The sequence below is a fragment of the Pteronotus mesoamericanus genome, unplaced genomic scaffold (genome assembly GCF_021234165.1).
Source record: "Pteronotus mesoamericanus isolate MK-2021 breed Mesoamerican mustached bat unplaced genomic scaffold, CSHL_Meso_final scaffold_54, whole genome shotgun sequence".
In the NCBI taxonomy this organism is placed as follows: Eukaryota; Metazoa; Chordata; class Mammalia; order Chiroptera; family Mormoopidae; genus Pteronotus; species Pteronotus mesoamericanus.
In genome coordinates, this window is record NW_026555321.1 from 63,052,647 (window position 1) to 63,075,472 (window position 22,826).

The 22,826-nt window shown below is 36.2% G+C and overlaps 1 protein-coding gene and 1 non-coding gene across 2 annotated transcripts in view; both read right to left on the bottom strand.

Annotated features, from left to right (window-relative positions):
• RALYL (RALY RNA binding protein like) overlaps positions 1 to 22,826 on the bottom strand; it is a 427,107-nt gene that overhangs the window by 315,477 nt on the left and 88,804 nt on the right. The gene's annotated exons all lie outside the window — the stretch shown is intronic.
• LOC129061167 (U6 spliceosomal RNA) lies at positions 3,868 to 3,972 on the bottom strand. Its single transcript, XR_008528117.1, has one exon. It is a non-coding gene; the product is annotated as a U6 spliceosomal RNA (small nuclear RNA).

Here is a 22,826-nt window from a genome sequence, read left to right on the forward strand (position 1 = left end):
ACAAACAAAAACTCATAGACACAGACAACTGTATGATGGTTACCAGAGAGAAGAGGGTTGGAGGCTGTAAAGGGTAAAGGGGATCAAAGATATGGTGACAGAAGGAGATTTGACTTTGGGTAGTAAATACTCAATGCAATATATATATGATGTATCATTGAATTGTACACTTGAAACTATATAATTTTATTAACCAACATCACCTCAGTAAGTCCCATGATAAATCTACAAAGAAATTAGCCTACTGGGAGAAACAAACAAGTAATTACATTAGAATATGTTAGTTACTATCCCAGTTATTCAGAGCATGATACGAGCAGATAGAAAAGGGGTACCTAAGGAAATTGAAATGGCCACTCCAGGGTCCTCCCCTGTAAAATGGTAACCTGTTGTAAGATTAAACTGAGATAATACAGAATGCTCTTTATTGAGGTACTAATATAGAGCACTAAGATATAAGTGATATCAATATTCACAGGATTCTATTGGGAAACATCAAATATATTTGTCTTATTCTCTGAACACATCTGAGCTCTGCCATGCCAAATATGGAAACTTCTTGAGAGAAGAAAGCACTTTGATTTTCTGTAACTTTGCTTTATCCATTAGAGGAACTCACAAAATGTTTCTGGAACCTTTTGTTGAGTGTAATCAAGTTCCTGATAATAACACAGCACCATGGTGGCAACACCACAGGATACCAACTGTTGAACAGAAACACATAAAACATGACCTCTAACACCTCCCAGGGATAAAAGCACATTTCAACAGGCCCTACTTGATGTTATTTCTAATATCACAAAGGCAGTTTGTTCAGAATGGCAGAATCATGTGCATTCCAACCATGAGGTCAGCAGGGAAAGAAAACATGAATTATGAGAGTAAGTTTTCCAGTTCTCTCTTTTTCCTCTCTGTCATACCCGGTCCAGCTTGGCACAGGTCTCCTCTCAGAGACGGGCTGTGCATGGAGCCCCAGGGGTCACCAATTCTGACTGCACAGGAAAGGAAAGCAAGTGTCAGTAATAAGGATCCTTCTAGGAAAACATTGCCTCAAATACCAATCTATCTTTACTCATTAACTTCTTAAAAAGCACAACTTTCCACACAGAGTGCAAAGGTTCGAGTGTGCATTCTGCAGGCCAACAGCAGAGAGGGGACAGTCACAAGATAAATGACTGCATTGTCCAGAGAAAGAGTCAAGTAGAAACCAAATATGTAGGAAAAAACACACTATCAGTTTGTGACATGCCTGTGCAAAATGGAGACAAATGCATCAGCTCATCCCCCAGAGAGGCATTATTATTTCATGTAGTTAAAAAAAAGATGACATTGGATGGATTGAGGATGAGTCTTAGTTAGGAGACTTACAAAATATTACAGTAGCTGTTTTGTCTTTAAATTAAAAAAAGCAAATTAAAGCTAATTTTAATCAAAATAATGTTTAGAAATGAAGAGTTTCAGGAATAAATGAGTCAAATAGTGACAGAACATTGTGACAACCCACAAGTGGACATATTTAAGATATTACCTATCAATTTAGCAAAGATTGGTGATGTAAAACTTAGAGTAAAAACAGAAAGCAATCTCATCCTCAAATGAGATTAGGCCATGAAAATTAATGGGTTTTATGGAGGTGATGACAAAAGAAAAAAATATTTCTATATATTCTGCAAACTCTGGACCTATTTCTCACATCATTTTGTAAAAATGAAAACAGAGTCCTGTATTGGAACAATTTGAAGGAGAAGCATTTTTTCCTTTTCCTTTTTCTTTTTTTTTAAATAGAAGTGGTGAAAAGGGACAGACTTGTTTTGTTCCTGATCTTTGTAGGAAAGTTTTTAGTTTTTGCTCATGGAGTATGATGTTTGCCGTATGTTTCTAATTGTAGTATGCTCCCTCTACTCTCTCTTTGCTGAGTGTTTTTATCATAAATTGGTGCTTTACCTCACCAAATGCTCTTTCTCTATTGATAGAATCATGTGATTTTTTTTGTCTTTCTTTTTTTATGTGATGTATTATGCTTTTTTGAAGAATGAATTTTATTTTTTATTTTTATTTTTAATTAATTAATTTATTTTTTCAAATACATTTGTCTCCACTGACACACACCACTTTCCCCTGCTCCCTCCCCCCTCTCCCTCTCTCAACCTTTCATCACTTTGGCTTTGTCCATGAGTTCTTGCTATATGTTCCTTAACTCGCCCCTTTCCTTTCTTTCCCCCTGCCCACCCCTCCCTCCTTCCCTCTTGTGTCTGTTTGTTTCCTTTTTCTTTCAGTGTTGCTGGTCTTACTTTCCTTGCATCTTTGTTTTGTTGGTTAGATTCCACTTATAGGTGAGATCATGTGGTATTTGTCTTTTGCCCCCTGGCTTATTTCGCTTAATATAATGCTCTCTACTTCCATCCATGCTGTCGTGAAGTGTAGTAGTTCTTTTTTTCTTTCTGTTGAGTAGTATTCCATTGTGTAAATGTACCATAGTTTTTTGATCCAATCATCTACTGATGGGCATTTAGGTTGCTCCCAAAGCTTGACTATTGTAAATTGTGCTGCTCTGAACTTTGAGGTGCATAGATTCTTTTGAATTAGCGTTTGGGATTCTTAGGGTATAGTCCCTGTAGGGGAATCACTGGATCACAAGGCAGTTCCATTTTCAGTTTTTTGAGGAAATTCCACACTGCTTTCCACACTGGCTGCACCAGTCTGCATTCCCACCAGCAGTGTACTGTTGTTTCCTTTTCTCCACAGCCTCGCCAGCACCTGTTGTTTGTTGATCGGGTTATGATGGCCATTTTGACCAGTGTGAGGTAGTACCTCATGGTGGTTTTGATCTGCATTTCTCTTATGGCTAGTGATGCTGAGCATCCTTTCAAATGTCTCTGGGCCCTCTGTATCTCCTCCCTGGAAAAGCGTCTGCCCAGGTCATTTGCCCATTTTTTGACTGGATCATTTGTTGTCTTGGAGTGGAGTTGAGTGAGTTCTTTATATATCTTGGAGATCAAACCTCTATCTGATGTATCATTAGTGAATATATTTTCCCATATGGTTGGTTCCCTTTTAATTTTGCTGACTTTTTTTTGGCATCATTTTATTTATTGATCCTTTGAATTTTTTTTTGTCTCTATGTCATTTAATTCTGCTCTGATCTTGATTATTTCCTTCCTTCTACTTGCTCTGGACATTGTTTGCTGTTGTTCCTCTACATGTAGTGGTAGGTTGTTTATTTGAAATGTTTCTATCTTTTGTAGGTAGGCCTGTATTGTTATGAACTTCCTTCTCAAGATTGCCATTATTGTTTTCTATAGGTTTTAGGCTTTTGTGTGTGCGTTTTCATTTGTTTAAAGAAATGTTTTTATTTCTTCCTTGATCTCATTATTAACCCATTCATTGTTTAATAGCATGCTATTCAGTCTCCATGAATTCAAACTGTTTTAGAGTTTTTTCCTTGATGTCGATTTCTAATTTCAAGCCATTGTGATCTGAGAAAATGCTTGATATAGTCAGTTTTCTTGAATTTGTTGAGGTTGTTTTATGTGCTATCATGTTGTCTATATTTGAAAATGATCTATGTGCATTTGTAAAGAATGTGTATTTTGCTCTTTTGGGATGAAATGTTCCATGTATATGTCAGTTAAGTCCATTCGATCTAGTGCATCATTCAGTGCCACAATATCCTTGTTGATATTTTGTTTGGAAGATCTATCCATTTTTCACAGTGGGGTGTTAAAATCCCCTACTCTTAGTATACTGCTGTATATATCTTTTTTGAAGCCCTCCAAGATTTTCCTTACATATTTGGGTGCTCCTACGTTGGCTGCATATATGTTTACAATATTTATGTCTTGTTGATGGGTTCTTCCTTTGAGTAGTAAAAATATGGAATGCTTCATGAATTTGCATGTCATCCTTGCAGAGGCCATTCTAATCTTCTCTGTATCATTCCAATTTTAGTATATGTGCTGCCAAAGCAAGCACTTTTTTTTCATATCTGAAGCAAAGTTTTCCCTTTTAAGAATCATACATTTACATGTAATTGAAAATCCATGCAGAAGCTTCTTATTTTGATGAGGTTCCACTTGTTCATTCTTTCCTTTATGTTCCTTGCTCTAGGGGACATATCAGTGAAAATGTTGGTGCATGGGATATCTGAAAATTTCCTGCCTATGTTCTCCTCTAGGACTTATAGTGATGCAACTTGTATTTAAGTCTTTAAATATTGAATTTATTTTTGTGTATAGTGTAAGTGGTCATCGAGTTTCATTTATTTTTGGATGTATCTGTCCAGATCCTGCAACATTTGTTGAGAAGGCTATTTTTACTCCATTTTATCCTTCTGCCCCTTTTGTCGAATATTAGTTGACCATAGAGACGAGGTTTTTTTTCTGGGCTCTCTATTCTGTTCCATTGATCTATGTGTCTGTTCTTATGTGTACCAGTCTCTTTTGATTACAGGGCCCTTATAATATAGCTTGATATCAGGTATTGTGATCCCTCCTACTTTGTTCTTCTTTCTCAAGATTTATGCAGCTCTTCAGGGTCATTTATCATTACATATAAATTTTTGAAATGTTTGTTCTATGTCTGTGAAATATGCCATTGGTATTTTGGGAGGGATTCCATTAAATCTATTAATTTCTTTGGGTAGTATGGACATTTTGATTATGTTAATTCTTCTAATCCATGAACACAGTATATACGTCCATTTATGTGTGTCTTCCTTAATTTTTCTTTAGTGTTGTGTAATTTTCTAAGTACAGGTTTTTTACCTCCTTGGTTAGGTTTATTACTAGGTGTGTTATTTTTCTTGTTACTATAGCAAATAGGATTTTTCTCCTGATTTCTGATTCTGATATTTCATTTTTGGTGTACAAAAATACCTTTGATTTCTGAATATTAACTTTGTATCCCACTGTTTGGCCAAATTCACTTATTAGGGCAAGTATTTTTTTGGTGAGTCTATAGGGTTTTCCTGGTACACTATCATATCATCTGCAAACAATGATAGTTTTACTTCCTCCTTTACTATTTGGATGCCTTTTCTTTCTTTTTCTTGTCTGACTGCTGTGGCTAGGACTTGCAATACTATGTTGAATAGAAGTGGTGAAAGTAGATATCCTTGTCCTGTTCCCAATCTTAGTGGGAAAACTTTTAGATTTTGCTAGTTGACTATGATGTTTCTGTAGTTTTCTCATACATAGCCTTTATTATTTTGAAGTATGCTCCCTCTAATCTGACTTTGCTCAGTGTTTTTATCATAAATGGGTGCTGTACATTAGCAAATGCTTTTTCTATATCTATTGATATGATCATGTGATTTTTTTATTTCCTTTTGTTTATGTGATGTATTACATTTATTGATTTGTGAATATTTTACCATTCTTGCATGCCTGGGATGAATCCCAATTGATCATAGTGTATGATCTTTTTAATATATCACTGGATGCTCTTTGGCAATATTTTGTTGAAGATTTTAGTGTCTATATTCATCAACAATATTGGCCTTTTGTGTTCTTTCTTTGTTGTGTCTTTATCTGGTTTCTGGATCAGGATGATGCTGACCTCACTATCCATTAGAGAAATGCAAATTAAAACCACAGTGAAGTACCACTTACCACTGTTCAGAATGGCCATCATAAACAAATGAACAAATAAGTGCTCAAAAAGTTGTCAAGAAAAGGGAACCCTAGTGCACTGTTGATGGGGATGCAGACTGGTGCAGCCACTGTGGAAAACAGTATGAAATTTCCTCATACTGTTTAGTGAAAACTAAAAAAGGACCTGCCTTATGACATGGCAATTCCACTGCTGGGATTATACCCCAAGAATCCTGAAACATCAATTCAAAAGAACCTATGCACCTCAATGTTCATAGCAGCACAATTTATAATCGCCAAGTGCTGGAAACTACCTAAGTGTCCATCAGAAGATGAATGGATCAAAAAACTACACTACATTTACCCAATAGAATACTATGCTGTAGAAAGAAAGAAGTATCTCCTACTTTTCATGACAGCATGGACTGAACTGGAGAGCATTATGCTAAGTGAAATAAGCCAGGTGGTGAAAGACAAATACCACATTATCTCACCTATAAGTGAAACCTAATCAACAAAGCAAACCATCAAGCCAAAGAGAATCAGAGACACTGAAGTAAAGAACAAACTGACAGTAACCACAGAGGAGGCGGGAGAGGGATAATGGGGCGAAATAAGGCATCAAGGAATATGTATAAAAGACACATGAACAAAGTCAAAGGGGGAAGGTTTGAGGGTAGGAGGCAGTGATGGGTGGGGTAGGGTGGGTGGAGGCTGTGATGGAGGAAAATAGAGACAGCTGTACTTGAACAACAATAAAAAATAAATATTAGTTTTTATGACCAAAAAAGGATCAATGAATTCATAAATAAGTGGAACAGCAAATTGATGTTTCTTTCTCTCTCAAGTCAATTAAAAATAATTAATACTAAATAAATTAGATCAGCTAATGGGCTTGAAATCCAGAGGTTGGTACTTAGACATGCAGATATCAATGTTCATAAAATAATATGGTGTGTGGACGACAGTTGTTAGAGATAACACATACTTTTGTGGGGAGGTCTAAGGAGACTTCCTAAAAGAGATGACCTTAGTTTTCCTTCTAATGGGATAGGAAATATTTCACCCAATGAAAAGGGAAGAGTGTGGCACTTAAGGGAAATAGCAGGGAAAGCATTCCCAGTTATCAGAAGGCAATGACAGTAAGAACGCTGAGGCAGAGAGACACAGAGTTCAGGTAACAAGGTCTGTGTGTCATTCTCAGGAGCTAGGCTGACTTTGCAGGTGAAGGAGGATGATCAAAGTTTTTTGAGCAAAGAAATGATGTGTTGTCTCTATGCTTTAGAGTAAAGGAGGGCAAATTTTTATGCAAAGGGCCAGATAATAAATATTTTAGACTCCATGGGTCCTCTGGTTTCTGCGGCAAATGATCATGTCTACTATTACAGCACAAATACCCACAAACAATAAGTATCCAAAGGATGGTAGCTTGTTCTGGTAAAACTATTTATTGTCCTGGTTGGGTGACTTAGTTGGTTGGAGCATTGTCCCATGCACCAAAAGGTTGAGGGTTCAATTCCGAGTCAGTGTACACACCTGGGTCGAAAGTTTAATTACTGGTTGGGGTGTATATGCGAGGCAGCTGATCAGTGTTTCTCTCACACTGATGTTTCTCTCTCTCTCCTCTTCCTCTCTCTCTAACGTCAATGAACATATCCTCGGGGAAGGATTAAAATAAATTATTGATAGTGAAATCTGGACTTCGTGTTATTTTCATGGGTCACAAAATATTAGTCTTGAGTTTTTCAAAGCCATTTGGAAATGTAAAATTCATGTTTTTCCCATGTGTTCCACAAAAGTAGACAGGTCAGATTTGGTTCCCAAGTGGTATTTTGCTCACCTGGTTTAGATATATAACTCGAGCCAGATTTATGAAGTATAGATTTGCGTGAGACAAGACTAGAGTCATTGTGATTTATCAAGAAGCATTTTCAGGCACTTGGTATAAAAATTACATGAGGCTGAATAAGGTTATTGGTAGTAGAGATTAAACAGAAGCAAAAAGAAAAAAAACCCCAATAATGTTTGGGCAATAAGTCAGTAGAATTTGGTAATTAAGAGATGAACATAAGTGAGTAATTGTGAAAGATATATAGGTTTGTGAAGTGAATAACTGAGTAGATAGTAGTATCACCAAATATAAGAATTAATTTGGAGAAGGGGCCAGTTCAAGGATGATAATGAGAGAGAATTATGAGACCTAGAGGAAATTGGAGATCAAGCTGATGCCACTGAACTAACCAAACCCTTGTTTCATTACTTTAGAAAACTTTGCTTTTAAATCTATTAACATAGCTCACTATCCTGGACAAATCGTAGCATTTAAAATGCCAATACAAAAAAACCTATGCACCCCAATGTTCATAGCAGCACAATTTACAATAGCGAAGTGTTGGAAGCAACCTAAATGCCCATCAGTAGATGATTGGATCAAAAAGTTATGGTACATATACACAATGTAATACTACGCAGCAGAAAGAAAAAAAGAACTGCTAAACTTCATGACAGCATGGACGGAACTGGAGAGCATTATGCTGAGCGAAATAAGCCAGGGGGTGAAAGACAAATATCATATGATCTCACCTATAAGTGGAACCTAACCAACAATACAAAGATGCAAGGAAAATAAGACTAGCAACACTGAAAGGAAAAGAAACCAACAGAGACAAGAGGGAAGGAGGGGGAGGGGAAGGAAGGGAAGGGGAAAGTCAAGGAACATATAGCAAGGACTCATGGACAAAACCAAAGGGAAGAGCTGAGGGAGGGAGGCAGGGAGGGGGCAAGGGAAAGTGGTGGGGGGTAGGCAGAGACAAATGTACTTGAATAAATAAATAAATAAATAAATAAATAAATAAATAAATAAAATTATTTCAGAGAAGCTAGCTTTTTAAATGGTTAATTTTCCTATTGAAACTTATACTCAGTTTATTGAATCTGCAGCCTTTGGTTGTCTATCTTCTTATTTATTTTATATTATATTATTTAAACTTTCATCCTGCTTCTTTAAGTAATAGAGAGAACATACCAATCTCTCCCTTTCTGCTCCTTGATCCATAAGAGTTCCTCCAACTGCTAGACACAAATCAAGTCCAGGGCAGAGAGGGGGGAGGAAACTCGGGAAACTTCAAAGCAAAGAAAATCATTGAAAGAAAAAATGCTGCAAACCTAGGATTCTTTTCCTCTCTATTCCCCAAATGGGTGATTCAGGATTACTCAAGGGAAGTGGGACCAGTAAAAATTTGTCTGTAGGCACAAATAAACAGCTTTGATGGAAACTACAGACATAGCCATAAGGAACTTACTTCTGCTTCTAGAATTGGGTCAGGTTGGCTTCACTGTGACCCTTGCTCCCATAAGGTGATTCCCCCACAGGAGGATCAGAAACAACAAAGCTATTAAGGCCAATGAGTATAGGGTTACTTAAATTAACTAGAGACATAGATTAACACAAATGCTTGTGGACACACAGACATATGGTGTTCTTTGCCTGGCCAGACTGTTTCTCCTAAACTTGGAAAACATGCAAACTTCATCCCAGGCTCTCCTGAGAATTTAGAACCAGGTGTCAGAGGGGCATCCATAATGAGACTGTCAGGAGATAAGAGACATGTTTTCAAATCATTGTGTCACCAAAACAAACAAACAAACCAAACCAAAGCAAGTCAAACCAAACCAGACCAAACCCAACTTCTGAAAAAGCTAAACTATGGATCAACAAAATATAGTAAGCAATGTGATTATAAAGCCACATTTAACTGCCAAAAACAATAATAGGACAAAGGGCAAATGTATGCCACAGTGATTGCACAGACCTGTTTGGAAGTGACAGCTCATTTGAGTTGAACCAAAATACCAAGTTGCCCTTGAATTTTACACTGAGCCAAAGTAAAGAAAATTGTGACTTAGGTGTCACAACTGCATAACTGATTTTTATTTTGTCCATTTGATAGTAAACTAATAGGATGCCTAAGAATTCTTAGCTGAGCAAATTCTGTCGGTCCAAGGAATGTGTGTGTTACTTGCAATGTGATTTTAGGAGAAAAGAGTGGGTGTTTTGGGGAGAATGTTTGAGTTTCTCCAACCCTGCTCTTGGAAGGGTTACCTGTGCTAAAGATCTCTCCTGAGTTTTCATGAAAATTGCTGTTTTCTATTTTGGAGATATGCCTAAAACATTGGACTCATAGTTCAATTTCTCCTTGCTCTGATCTTTTGGACACCCCAAAACATCTTCTGATTATTTTTCAGATAATTCAGCCTTTATTTATATAATTTAATGTTATTAAATTATTGATATGACATTGGTAAGATTATATAGGTTTCAGATATACAGTTCTATGATATGTCATTTATATATTGTATTGTATGTTCACTCAAAATCAAGTATCTTTCTGTCACTGTATATCTGATTCCTTTTAGACTTTAATATCTCCCCCACCTTCCTTCTCTCTGGTAACCACCATACTGTTGTCTGCGTCCATGAGTTTTTGTTTGTTTGTTTGTTTGAAGTGTCCTTTGAGAGATAAAGAAGATGTGATACATACATGCAATGGAATCCTACTGAGTCTTAAGAAAAGATGAAATAGTGCCACTTGTAACAACATGGATGTATCTTGAGAATATCATATCCAATATATTATCTCACTCATATGTGGGATTTAAAACTGAAAGCAACAAATGAACAAACAAGACAAACAAATAAACAGAAATCTGATTTTATCTCACTCTCTGTAATTTCATACAGGGGGGAAAAAGTGCTGGGGCCAGAAAGTGGGACTTTCTATGGCCCTTGACAGTTAGGTTTTGATTTTATTACCATTGCTTACAGAGAGGCTCTATTTTTGAGACCGAGGTACAAACATTCTATCTAACATTCATCTCCATGAAAGCACATGCCATTCACACTTTAAAGGGCTAGTGGATATTGATACTTAAACAAATCATTTTTGAGTGCTGTTGCCAGCATTCAAATCTAGATATATTGGATTCTAAATCTGCATTCTAGTACTCCATCAAGTGTGAGTCAATCAGTTTTCCAGTAAGTATTATAGTCCAGTTAATTCTAAGCACCAAACTACAGATCAGGTAAATCACATCCAAACAGCACCCTTCTCCTAATGCCTAAAGAGGAGAGACATTTAATTAATTGCTTGTTCAAGATATTTTCAGCTCTTCATAAACATGTTTCAGTAATTTATTAACTAGAGATGTCATAATTTGGTGGAAATATAATCATTGGGGAATTAGTTTTTACTGGAGTTTTTCTTTTCTTTTTTAGAGTTATCATTATGAATCATGTCCTAGCAGCTTTTCAATGGCAAGAACTTCCTACTTACAGCTCTGTGTGTTACTCAGCTCATGTATTAAATGTGTGTAGAGTTAAATTTTCTTGTCTGTGGGGAGGTTATGTACACAGTTAGTTAGTTCTACTGCCCATACTCTAGCTTGTCTATGATATAAAATGTAACCAGAGATGATTTCTTTCTGTCTACCCAACTTTTCTCTGTCTCCTCCAGAGCAACCATGCTCTAAACAATCAAGGTTAATAAAAGTGTGACATGAAAATCAATTCTCTAAATGAAAGTGGTTCATTCAGGCTGAAATGTTAACTTGATTGACATCTTTGGTTTCAATGTCATTTAATGAAATAAATCAGTTTTATTTGAAGATTTCAATCTAGGATCAATAGGTTGGACATAAGTTAAAAAAAATCTCAGAGGTATGAACATGAAAATGTCACCCCTCTTATTTAGCCAAATGTATATTTGGTTTTGACTGTAGTAATGATCAGGGAAGATAGGAGAAATAGTGTTTTGTTCAATAATAGAAAATTTATGGAAATTGTCAAGGTGATTGTTGTTTGTATATCTTTAAGGAAAAGTAGAATGCTTCATCTATTTGCTACTCAATTTTTTTTAATTCTGACCTGAAGATATGCTTATTGATTTTAGAAAGAGGGGGAGGAAGAGAAAGAGAGAGAGAGAAATTTAGAAAGAAACATCAATTGATTGAGTCCTGTACATTCTGGAGATGAAAATTGCAACCTAGGTATGTTAGAGTCCCCACCAGGAATCTAACCCACAGCATTTTGGTGTACAGGATGCCACACCAACCAACTGAGCTACTAGGCAGGGGCTCTCTTCAATATTATTAATAAAAATATAAATATACAGAATATTGAAATTTTAACAAATTATGTTTATTTTTATGTACATATGGATTCAATATAATTTGTTTATAAAAGAAATGCCTAAAGATATTTCTACCTAGGATCAAAGAAAGAAACTTTTTTGTATTATGATTAATAATTTTGATTTTTTACAATATGACTAAATGAAACATGATTATATCACAGAAAATGTTATTTATTTGTTTGTTTGTTTATTTATTTTCTATTGTTCAAGTACATTTGTCTCCATTTTGCTGCCACTACTATCTGCTGCTCCAACCACTCCCAACTCCCACCCTAAATCCTTACCCACTTTGGCTTTGTCCATGGGTTCTTTATGTGTGTTCCTTGCCCTGACCCTTCCCCTTCCTTTCCCCATTAAGCCCCTCCCCCCTCTTGATTACTGTTGATTTGTTTTTTTCTTTCAATGTTCCTTGTTATATTTTTCAAGCTTGTTTGTTTTGTTGATTAGGTTCCACTTATAGGTGAGATCATGTGGTATTTGTTTTACTCCCTGGCTTATTTCACTTAGCAAAATGCTCTACAGTTACATTTATGCTGTCAAGAAGGGAAGGAGCTCTTTCTTCCTTTCTGCTATGTAGTAGTGCATTGTGTAAATGTACTATAGTTTTTTGATCCATTCATTTATTGATGGGCACTTAGGTTGCTTCCAATACTTGGCTATTGTAAATTGTGCAGCTATGAATATTTGGGTGCATACGTACTTTTGAATTGGTGTTTTGGGATTCTTAGGGTATAAACCCTGCAGAGGAATTGTTGGGTCAAAAGGCAGTTCCATTTTCAGCTTTTTGAGGACATTCCAAACTGTTTTCCAGTGGTTGGACAGTGGTTATGCCCTTCTACATTCCCATCAACAGTGGACTAGGGTTCCTTTTTCTCCACAGCCTCACCAGCACCCATTGTTTGTTGATCTGTTTATGATGACCATTTTGCCTGGTGTGAAGTGGTATCTCATTGTGGTTTTAATTGGCATTTCTCTGATGGCTAGTGATGCTGACCATCCTTTCATATGTCTCTGGGCCCTCTGTATCCCTTCCTTGGATAAAAGCCTGTCCAGGTTCTTTGCCATTTTTTAATTGGAATGTTTGTCTTCCTGGAGTGGACTCATGTGAGTTCTTCATGTATTTTGGAGATCAAACCGTAGTCCTAGGAATCATTGGCAAATATATTTTCCCATACAGTTGGCCCCCTTTTCATTTTGCTGTTGTTTTCTTTAGCCATGCAGAAGCTTCTTATTTTGATGAGGTACCACTTGCTTATTCTTTCCTTTATGTCCCTTGCTTTAGGGGACATATCAGTGAAAATGTTTGTGCGTGGGATATCTGAAAGTTTCCTGCCTATGTTCTCCTCTAGGACTTTTATGGTGTCGCAACTTATATTTGAGTCTTTTATCCATCCTAAGTTTATTTTTGTGTATGGTGTCAGTTGGTGATCAAATTTCAATTTTTTGCATGTAACTGTCCAGCTCTCCTAACACCATTTGTTGAAGAGGCTATTTTTACTCCAATTTATGCTTCTGCCCTCTTTGTGAAATATTATTGACCATAGACACATGGGTTTATTTCTTGGCTTTCTACACTGTTCCACTGTTCTACGTGTCTGTTCTTGTGCCAGTACCAAACTGTTTTGATTACAGTGGCCTTGTAATATAGTTTTATGTCTGGTATGGTGATCTCTCCTGCTTTTTTTTTTCCCTCAAAAGTGCTGATGCTATTTGGGGTTGTTTATGGTTCCATATAAATTTTTGAAATGTCTGTTCTATGTCTCTGAAATACATCATTGGTATTTTAATAAGGATTGCATAGATTCTATAAATTGCTTTGGGTAGTATGGACATTTTGATGATGTTAATTCTTCCAATCCATAAACAGGGTATATGCTTCCATTTATCTGTGTCATCCTTAATTTCTTTTTCAGTGTTGCATACTTTTCTGCATACAGGTTTTTAAATTCTTGGTTAAGATTTTTCCTAGGTACTTTTTTTTGTTGTTGTTGCTATAGCAAATTGAATTTTTTTTACCTGATTTCTGCTTCTGATATTTCATTGTTGGTGTATAAAAATGCCTTTGATTTCTGAATATTGACTTTGTATATGCTGTTTTGTCAAATTTGCTTATTAGGTCAAGTAGTTTTTTGGTGGAGTCCATGGGGTTTTCTATGTACACTATCATGTTGTCTGCAAACAATGATAGTTTTACTTCCTCCTTTCCAATTTGGATGCCTTTTATTTCTTTTCCTTGTCTGACCACTGTAGCTAGGATTTGCAATACTATGTTGTGAAAGCAGACATCCTTGTCTTGTTCCCGATTTTAGTGGGAAAACTTTTAATATTTTCCCATTGTGTATGAGGTTGGCTATAGGTTTTTTATATGTGGTGCTAATTATGTTGAGGTATGCCCCCTTTATTTCCATTTTTTCTGAGTGTTTTTATCATAAATGAATGCTTTACCTTATCGAATGCTTTTTCAGCATCTATTCAGATGATCATGTGGTTTTTGTCCTTTTTTTTAATGTGATGTATCATGTGTATTGATTTTTGAGTATTGAACCATTCTTGCATCCCTGGGATGAATCCCACTTGATCCTAGTGGATGATCTTTTTAAGGTATTGTTGGATGTGGTTTGCCAATATTTTGCTGAGGATTTTAGTGTCTATGTTCATCACTGATATTAGTCTGTAGTTTTCTTTCTTGTGTTTTGTGTCTTTTTCTAGTTTTGGCATTAGGATGACACTGGCCTCATAAAAAGAGTTTGGGAATATTCCCTTTTGGATTTTTTCAGAATAATCTGAGAAAGACGGGTTAGTTCTTCCTTAAATGTTTTGAAAATTCTCCTGTGAAACTGGACTGTCTAGGGCTTTTGTGTTCCAGGAGTTTTTGATTACTGCCTCAATTTCACCAGCTTTCACCAATCTGTTAAAGCTTTCTGCTTCTTCATCATTCAGTGTTGAAAGGTTATAATTTTTTCCAGAAATGTGTCCATTTTATCGAGGTTTTCAAATTTCTTGGCATGTAATTGTTCATAGTAATTTCTTACAATTCTTTGTATTTCTGTGGTAACAGGTGTAATTTCTTCTCTTTCATTTCTGATTTTATTTATTTGGGTGTTCTCCCTTTTTTTCTTCATGAGTCTGTTTAAAAGCTTGTCAATTTTGTTTATGTTTCCAATGAACAAGCTCATGGATTTATTGATCTTTTGAATTGTTCTTTTAGTCTCTGTGCCTTTGAGTTCTGCTCTGTCCTTGATGATTTCCTTCCTTCTACTTGCTCAGGGCTTTGTTTTTTGTTTCTCTAGTTCTAGAAGCTGGAGGGTTAGGTTTTTCTGAAGTGTTTCTATCTTTTTTAGGTAGGTTTGTAGTCCTATGAACTTCCCTCTCAGGACTGCCTTCACTGTGTCCCATGGGTTTTTGGTTATTGTGTGTTCATTTTCACTTGTTTCCAGAAACTTTTTGATTTCTTCTTTGATCTCATTATTGACCCATTCATTATTTAATGGTATGTTATTCAGTCTCCATGAGTTTGAGTGTTTCTGGCTTTTTTCCTTGAGGTTGATTTCTAGATTCAAGCCCTTGTGGTCTGAGAAGGTGTTTGCTATGATTCCAATTTTCTTGAATTGCTGTGAGGTTTGTTTCCTATTATGTGGTCTATCTTTGAAAATATTCCACTTGAATTTGAAAGGAATGTCTTTTGCTTTTTGGGATGAAAGATTCTATATGTCAGTTAAGTCCTTTTGATGTAATGCGTCGTTCAGTTCCACAACATTTATGTTGACATTTTGTTTGGAAAATCTATCTTTTTTTGACAGTGGGATGTTATATTCCCCTATTATCAGTGTGTTGTTGTCTATATCTTTCTTGAAATCCTCCAAGATTTTCCATATATATATTTGAGTGCTCCTATGTTGGGTGCATATACATATACCATGTTTATGTTTTCTTGATGGATTCTTCCTTTGAGTATTATGAAGTGTCCTTCTGGGCCTCTTTTTATGGCCTTTGTTTTGAAGTCTGTTATGTCTGTTTAAGTATTACTACCCCAGCTTTTTTCCCTGTCCTTTTGCTTGGAATATTTTTTCCATCTCTTTACTTTCAGTAGGTCCTTTGTTCTGAGGTGGGTATTCTGTAAGCAGCATATGTGCGGGTCATATTTTCTAATCCATTCAGCTACCCTATGACATTTGATTGGACCATTTAATTCATTTACATTTAAAGTTTTTATTGATAGGTATTTATTAATTTTTTTCCCTTTGTACTTGCATTCCTCTCTCACTTTTTCCCTTTATCTTCTTAAAGCTGCCCCTTTAGCATATCTTTTAGTGCTGGTTTGGTGGAGTTGTATTCCTTTAGCCTTTGTCTGGGAAATTCCTTATTTCACCTTCTATTTTAATTGAGAGCCTTGCTGGGTAGAGCAGACTTGGTTGCAGGTCTTTGCTGTTCAGTGCTTCAAATATTTCTTGCCATCCCTTATGGCTTGTAGTGTTTCTGTCTAGGAATCTGCTGCTAGCCTTATTGGAACTCCCTTGTATGTTACTACCTGTTTCTCCTTTCCTGTTATTTAGATTCTCTATCTTTGATGTATGCCATTTTTATTGTGATTTGTCTTTGAGTGGGCCTCATTGGATTCTTCTTGAATGGGACCCTCTGTTTTTCCTCGACCTGCATGACTTCTTCTCTCCTCAAATTAAGAAAGTTTTCCATCATTAATTTTTCAAACAGGTTCTCTATCCCTTGCTCCTCTTCTTCTCCTTTTGACACCCCTACTATATGGATATTATTACATTCCAGGTTGTCCTGGATTTCTCTAAATGACTCTTCATTCTTTTTTCAATCTTTTTTCATTTTGATGTTCTCTCTGGGAGCTTTTTTCTACCTTGTCATTCAGCTCACTGATTCGATCCTCTGCTTCATCTAGTCTGTTTTTGATTCCTCTTCTGTGTTCTTCAATTCAGAACCTGTATTCTTCATTTCCTCTTTCCTGTTGTTGATAGTTTCTATGCCCTTTTTCATGCTGCTATATTTTGCAGTAAGTTCTTCATAGTTTCTCTGTGGATTTTGGTACTTCTCTCTGAGCTCACTGAACTCATTGTGCTTCCTTAGAACCATAATTCTGAACTCATTTTTTGATAGATTACTTGCCTCTATTTTGTTTATTTCTCTTTGTGGGGACTCCTCCTTTTGCTTCAATTGAGGGGGTGTTTCTTTGTCTTCTCATTATATGTAAGGCTCTTCTCTTTTGCTTCTGTTTCTTAAATTGATCTGTCTTGACTTCCTGACTTTGTGTTGTAAATTTCTATGGTAGAAGACCTATGAGATTCAGTTGTGCAGTTTCCCTGGTATCCTTAATTTGATGCTCCTTGGATGTCTTTTATGTCATTTCTGTTGGCTCTCTGGAAGTAACTGAGTTTTGATTGTTGTTTGGTCATTATTTAGTGGGTCCTTCCCTTCCGCTCGTTTACTGAAGGTCACTCTGCCCACAACGTCCTGCATGTTTTTTTGTAGGTGTTGCCAGAAAAAACCCACAAATCCCAGGAAACAAACCCATATCTGCAAAAGTAACTTCCCTCTTAACCCCACTATCAACAGCAAATGAACCAGTATTAATAAATCTGTAAAGAAATGACTATTATAAGAAAAGAGAAAAATAAACTATTAGTATAAAATCTAATGACAATATGCACAACCTTTATGGACCTGAAATTAACATTAAAAATCTGTGTAGTAAAGGAAATATCAGAAATCATGGAAAAGACCACAGTGGATTTCCTCTTGGTAGCCTCTAGTATTTACTGTTATTTTTTTCTTTCTGGATCTGCCTCTGGTGATGTCAGATGTTAACCCTGGCTGAACTTAGGCAGTCTGTTCAGGACTTCCAGGAATCTGCTGTCTGTGTCTGTCTCCTTCATTTAATCTAGTCACTCTGCATTCAGCAAGCCAGCTTCGGCACCACAGGGCAGGGTGCAACCCCTCCTGGGGATGGGGCTATTGTATCCTGATATGGCTGCTGCTTTAGATGTAGTCTACCTGAGCACAATGGCTAGGGGTATATGGGGGATGACTCAGCACCAGGATCCCGCTGGCTATTCCCTCAGTTTTCTCCCCAAAGCTTCCTTATGAAGTCTCTCGTCAGGCATCTCTAGCCCACTCTGCCCCCACTTTTGCCAGAGCCCACAGCAAGTGGTTGCAAATAAAAATTAATGTGTTGGCCCTTTAATTGGCTCTTTTTGTCTTTAGCCTCCTGTCTCTGGCACAGAGCAACCATGTTGCTTTTCACAGCTGGCTGTTATCTGTGTACATTTTGGGCTCTAGTGCTGTAGGCTGGGGATCCCCACTTATAGTTTAGACCCCACTATGCTCAGGGGGATCCAACCAACTGCTTATATATCCCTGCGATGTTCCTGTCTGTAGGTACCCAGCCAACCTTCTTGAGTCTCTACTGCACTACTTAACAGTTAGGTTGTGCTATAGCTGATTCTTCTATTTGTTCAAGGTCATAAGACTTCTCTCTTGCTAATGTTCAGTTGTTGGTTCCAGGGGATTTCTCTACAATTTAGTTTTAATTCCAGATTGGTCCTGGGATGAGGTCAGTGTGACTTCCCTTTATTCCTCTGACATCTTGCTTTTGAAATATACTTTTATTTATTATACATTACACTGGACACCTTTCATCCATGACTAAATGTTAAGTTACTGAGAATAATAATTTCAGAGATTTTTTGCTTTATAGATTTTGGGTTGATTGACAGATGATACTGAAAGGCTGGGAAATTAGAAGCCTGATATACAAACTGAATAAGGACTGGGGCTTAGGTATGGATATAAAAGAAGCTAAGAAGAAAATGTTGATATCTGTAAGAAACTAATGGTGCATTGTGTAAGCTGGTGGTCTAGTTTCATTTTTGTGTATGTACCAGTCCATGTCTCCCAACACCATTTATTAAAGAGACTATTTATATTCCATTGTATTCTGGTGCCCACTTGGTCAAATATTAATTGACCATGGAGACATGGGTTTATTTCTGGGCTCTCTGTTATGTTCCATTGATCTATTTGTCTGTTCTTATGCCAGTACCAGACTGTTTTGATTACAGTGGCCTTGTAGTATAGTTTGATAGTAGGTATTGTAATCCTTCCAACTTTGTTCTTCTTTCTGATGATTGCTGTGGCTACTTAGGTCTGTTTTTGTTCCATGTAAATTTTTGAAGTACTTGTTCTATATTTGTGAAATATGCCCTTGGTATTTAACAGTAATTGCATTGAATATATAGATTGCTTTGGGTAGTATGGACATTTTGATGATGTTAATTCCAGTCCATGAACACAGTATATGCTTCCGTTTATTTTTGTCTTCTTTAATTTCTTTCTTTAGTGTTGTGTTGTTTTCTGAGTACAGATCTTTTACCTCCTTAGTTAAATTTGTTCCTAGGTACTTTAGTTTTTTGTTACTAGATTAAATGGAATTTTTTTCTTAGTTTCTCTTTATGAAAATTCATTGTTGTTGTACAAAAATGCCTTTGATTTCTGAATATTGACTTTGTATCCTGCTACTTTGCCCAAAAATGAAAATGGATGAAAGACTTAAACATAATTTGTGATACCATAAAATTACTAGTAGAAAACATAGACAGTAAAATTTTAAATATCTCACACTGCAATATTTTGGCTGATACATCTCCTAGGGAAAGGGAAATAAAGAAAAAATAAACAAATGGGACTACATCAAATTAAAAAGCTTCTCATGGCCAAAGAAGACATCATCAAAATGAAAAGGGAACTTATTGTATGGGAGAACATATTTGCCAATGGTACATAAGACATGACTTTAATCTCCAAAATATATAATGAACTCATAAGACTCAACACCAGGGAAACAAATGATCCAATTAAAAATGGGGAAAGGACCTGAATAAACACTTCTTCATGGAGGACATATAGATGACCCACAGATATATGAAAAAAGTACTCAATGTCACTGGTCATCAGAGAGATGCAATTAAAACCACAATGAGATACCACCTCACACCTGCCAAAATGGCTATCATTAATAAATCAACAAACAAGTGCTGACAAGGATGTGGGGAAAAGGGAACCCTAGTTCACTATGGGAATGCATACTGGTGAAACCACTGTGGAAAAAAGTTTGTAGTTTCCTCAAAGAATTAAAAATGGAACTGCCTTTTGGCCCAGTGATTCCACTGCTGGTAGTATACCCTAAGAACCTGAAACACCAATTCAAAAGAACTTCCATACCCCTATGTTCATAGCAGCACTACATATAATAGCCAAGTGTTAAAAATACCCTAAGGGCCCATCAGTAGATGAATAGATTAAAAAACTATGATACATTTACAAAATGGAATACTACACAGCAGAAAGAAAAGAAGAAATTTCAACCATTTGTGACAGTATGAATGGAACTGGAGAACTTTATGCTAAATGAAATAAACCAGTCAGTGGAAGACATATGATCTCAGGTGTAAGAGGAATCTAATGAACAAAATAAACTAATGAGCAAAATAGAACCACAAGCATGGAAACATGGAACAGACTGAAAGTGACCAGAGGTTAGGGGAGAAAGGGATAATGGTGGAAAGAAGGGGAAGAGGCTAGACAAAGAACATGTATGAATGACCCAGGGACATGGATGACAGTGGATGGATGGTGGGAGCATGGGATGGGCAGGACAAAAGAGAGAAAGAGGGGAAAATTTGGGACAACTGTAATAGAATAAACAAGAATAAAAAATACATTAAAATAACCCATAATGGAGTTGGTATAGAAAGAGCTACAAAAAGCATTAAAATGAACACAGATAGTACTGTGACTGAGACAGGGAGGCTCACCCACATAGAAGATGAATATGAATAGCAGAGTGGTGTATATATGGGTGTGTTCAATCTAGGAGATGTAGTGAGGATAAACCCATACTTAGGTAACTATGAAGGAAGTTACTCATTGTGTAGAAGAATAGTTACATCTCAAACCAAAGAAATATATGCAGCATTCCCTTACAGACTTAAGGTAAAGGTGAAAAATCTATCTTGGTGTCCATTTAAAATGAATCAGCTTGGTGACAAAAAATCCAATATATAAAACTAGACATGATCTGTGTACAGAGATGCCTAAAATACATGAAGCTTATCTTCTGACATGTCCATGACTTTTGCTCTGAGGAGGCAAATGGCTATGTGTTATGTAGTGTACTAAGTGTCCACATTCTTTTTCATATAATCCTCTATCAAAGGGTAAATGCATAAAATTTACTCACTGGAGAAAAGCCAATTGATGAGCTTCCAGGAATCTTTTCAAAAGTTCTGCTCAAATAGAGTTCACAGAATTTAGTGTCAGTCAGATTTTGCTTTTCAGGACTCTTATTTGGAGATTGAAGATGCATTAAAAAATTTATCATTTGATAGAACAGAAACCAAGAATCCTAAAGACAGAACACAGATAATATGAAATAGTCAAAGACTTGAGTTGCACAAACTGCGAACAATTAGGAGTTATGAGTGAGCCAAATTCATGATGTAGTGGTCTGATTTTCACTGGGGAGTGCAAATTAGGCAAGAATTACAGAAACAGAAAAATGAATTTGGACCCCTACCTTACACCATGTACAAAAAATGATTCAAAATGGAGCAAAGATCAAAATGTCAGAGTTAAACCTATAAAACCCTTAGAGAAAAACATAGATGTGAATCTTTGAGATCTTGGATCAGGCCATGTTTTCTCAGGTATGACACAAAATATAAGCAACCAAAGAAAAAGATACAAATTTGACTTCATCAAAATTAATAACTTTTATGTTTTAAAGGACACCACTGGAAAACTAAAATGTCAACCCACAGAACATGGGAAAATTGTAAATCATGTATCTGATAAAAGTAAGAATTTTCCAAAAAGGATAGGTGAATGGTCAATAAGTACATTAAAAAATGTCTAACATTATTAGCTAGCCAGAAAGGAAATGCACATTAAAATAATAATGAGAAAACACTCCAATCTTCTAACATGGCTATAATCACAGGGAGACAATAATAATTGTTGACATGGATGAGAAGAGTTGGAATACATACATTTTTTATAGTAATGTAAAAAAGAGGCACTTTAGAACAGTCTGGTAGTTCCTCCAAAGATTAAGCATAAAGTTACCGTTAGACTAAGGAGATCTATTGCTAAATGTACACCCAAGAGCAATGAAATAATGTGAACAACAAAAAAACTTGTACACTCATGTTTATAAAATTATTCATAATAACCAAATAGTGGAAAAACCCAAATTTACATAAAATGATTAATGCACAAATAACATGAGGTATAGCCACATGCTGCATCATGGATGAACCCTGAAAATATTATGCTAAGGGAAAAAATTAAGTCACAAAGACCACAGGTTGTACCATTTCCTTTATATGCCATGTCCAAAGACAGAAAGTAGAATAGTTATTGCCTAGGAAGATGGCTGCTGAAGATATGCGGTCACTTTCTGGATGATGAGAATGTTCTAAAATTGGCTATGGTGATAGTTGCACAACCCTATGGATATACTAAAAAATAATTGACATGTATTCTTTACATGGATTAACTACATGGTATGTAATTATATCTCAACAAGCTGTCATCATCAATGACAACAAAAAGCTGTATTCTATCAATTTCTTAATGACTTTTAAGTGTCCACAATTAATAGCAATATGTCTTTACCTGTTTCTTTGAATTCTGGCTTTGTGACATAAATACCCGTAGAATCCATTCCCTTCTGTTGCAAAGCAAGAATTACCCTTGTTACCACAATTATTTAATTGCTTGTCTCTAGTATATGAACCTAGAACATGTTTGGAATCCAGAAGTTTTGCATGAAGATGCCTGCAATTTCACTGTCTACACTGTCTTGGTGTGTTACAAAGCTATGGCATTATGCATAAAGAGCTATAATGTGAACTAAAGGGAAAATCTCAAAAGCAGAGCCATTCTTATCTTGGGTGTCAGCAGTGAATGTCCCAACAGAAAGCTTCTACAGGCTTCACTGTGGCAGGAATTGGTTAAAGTAGAG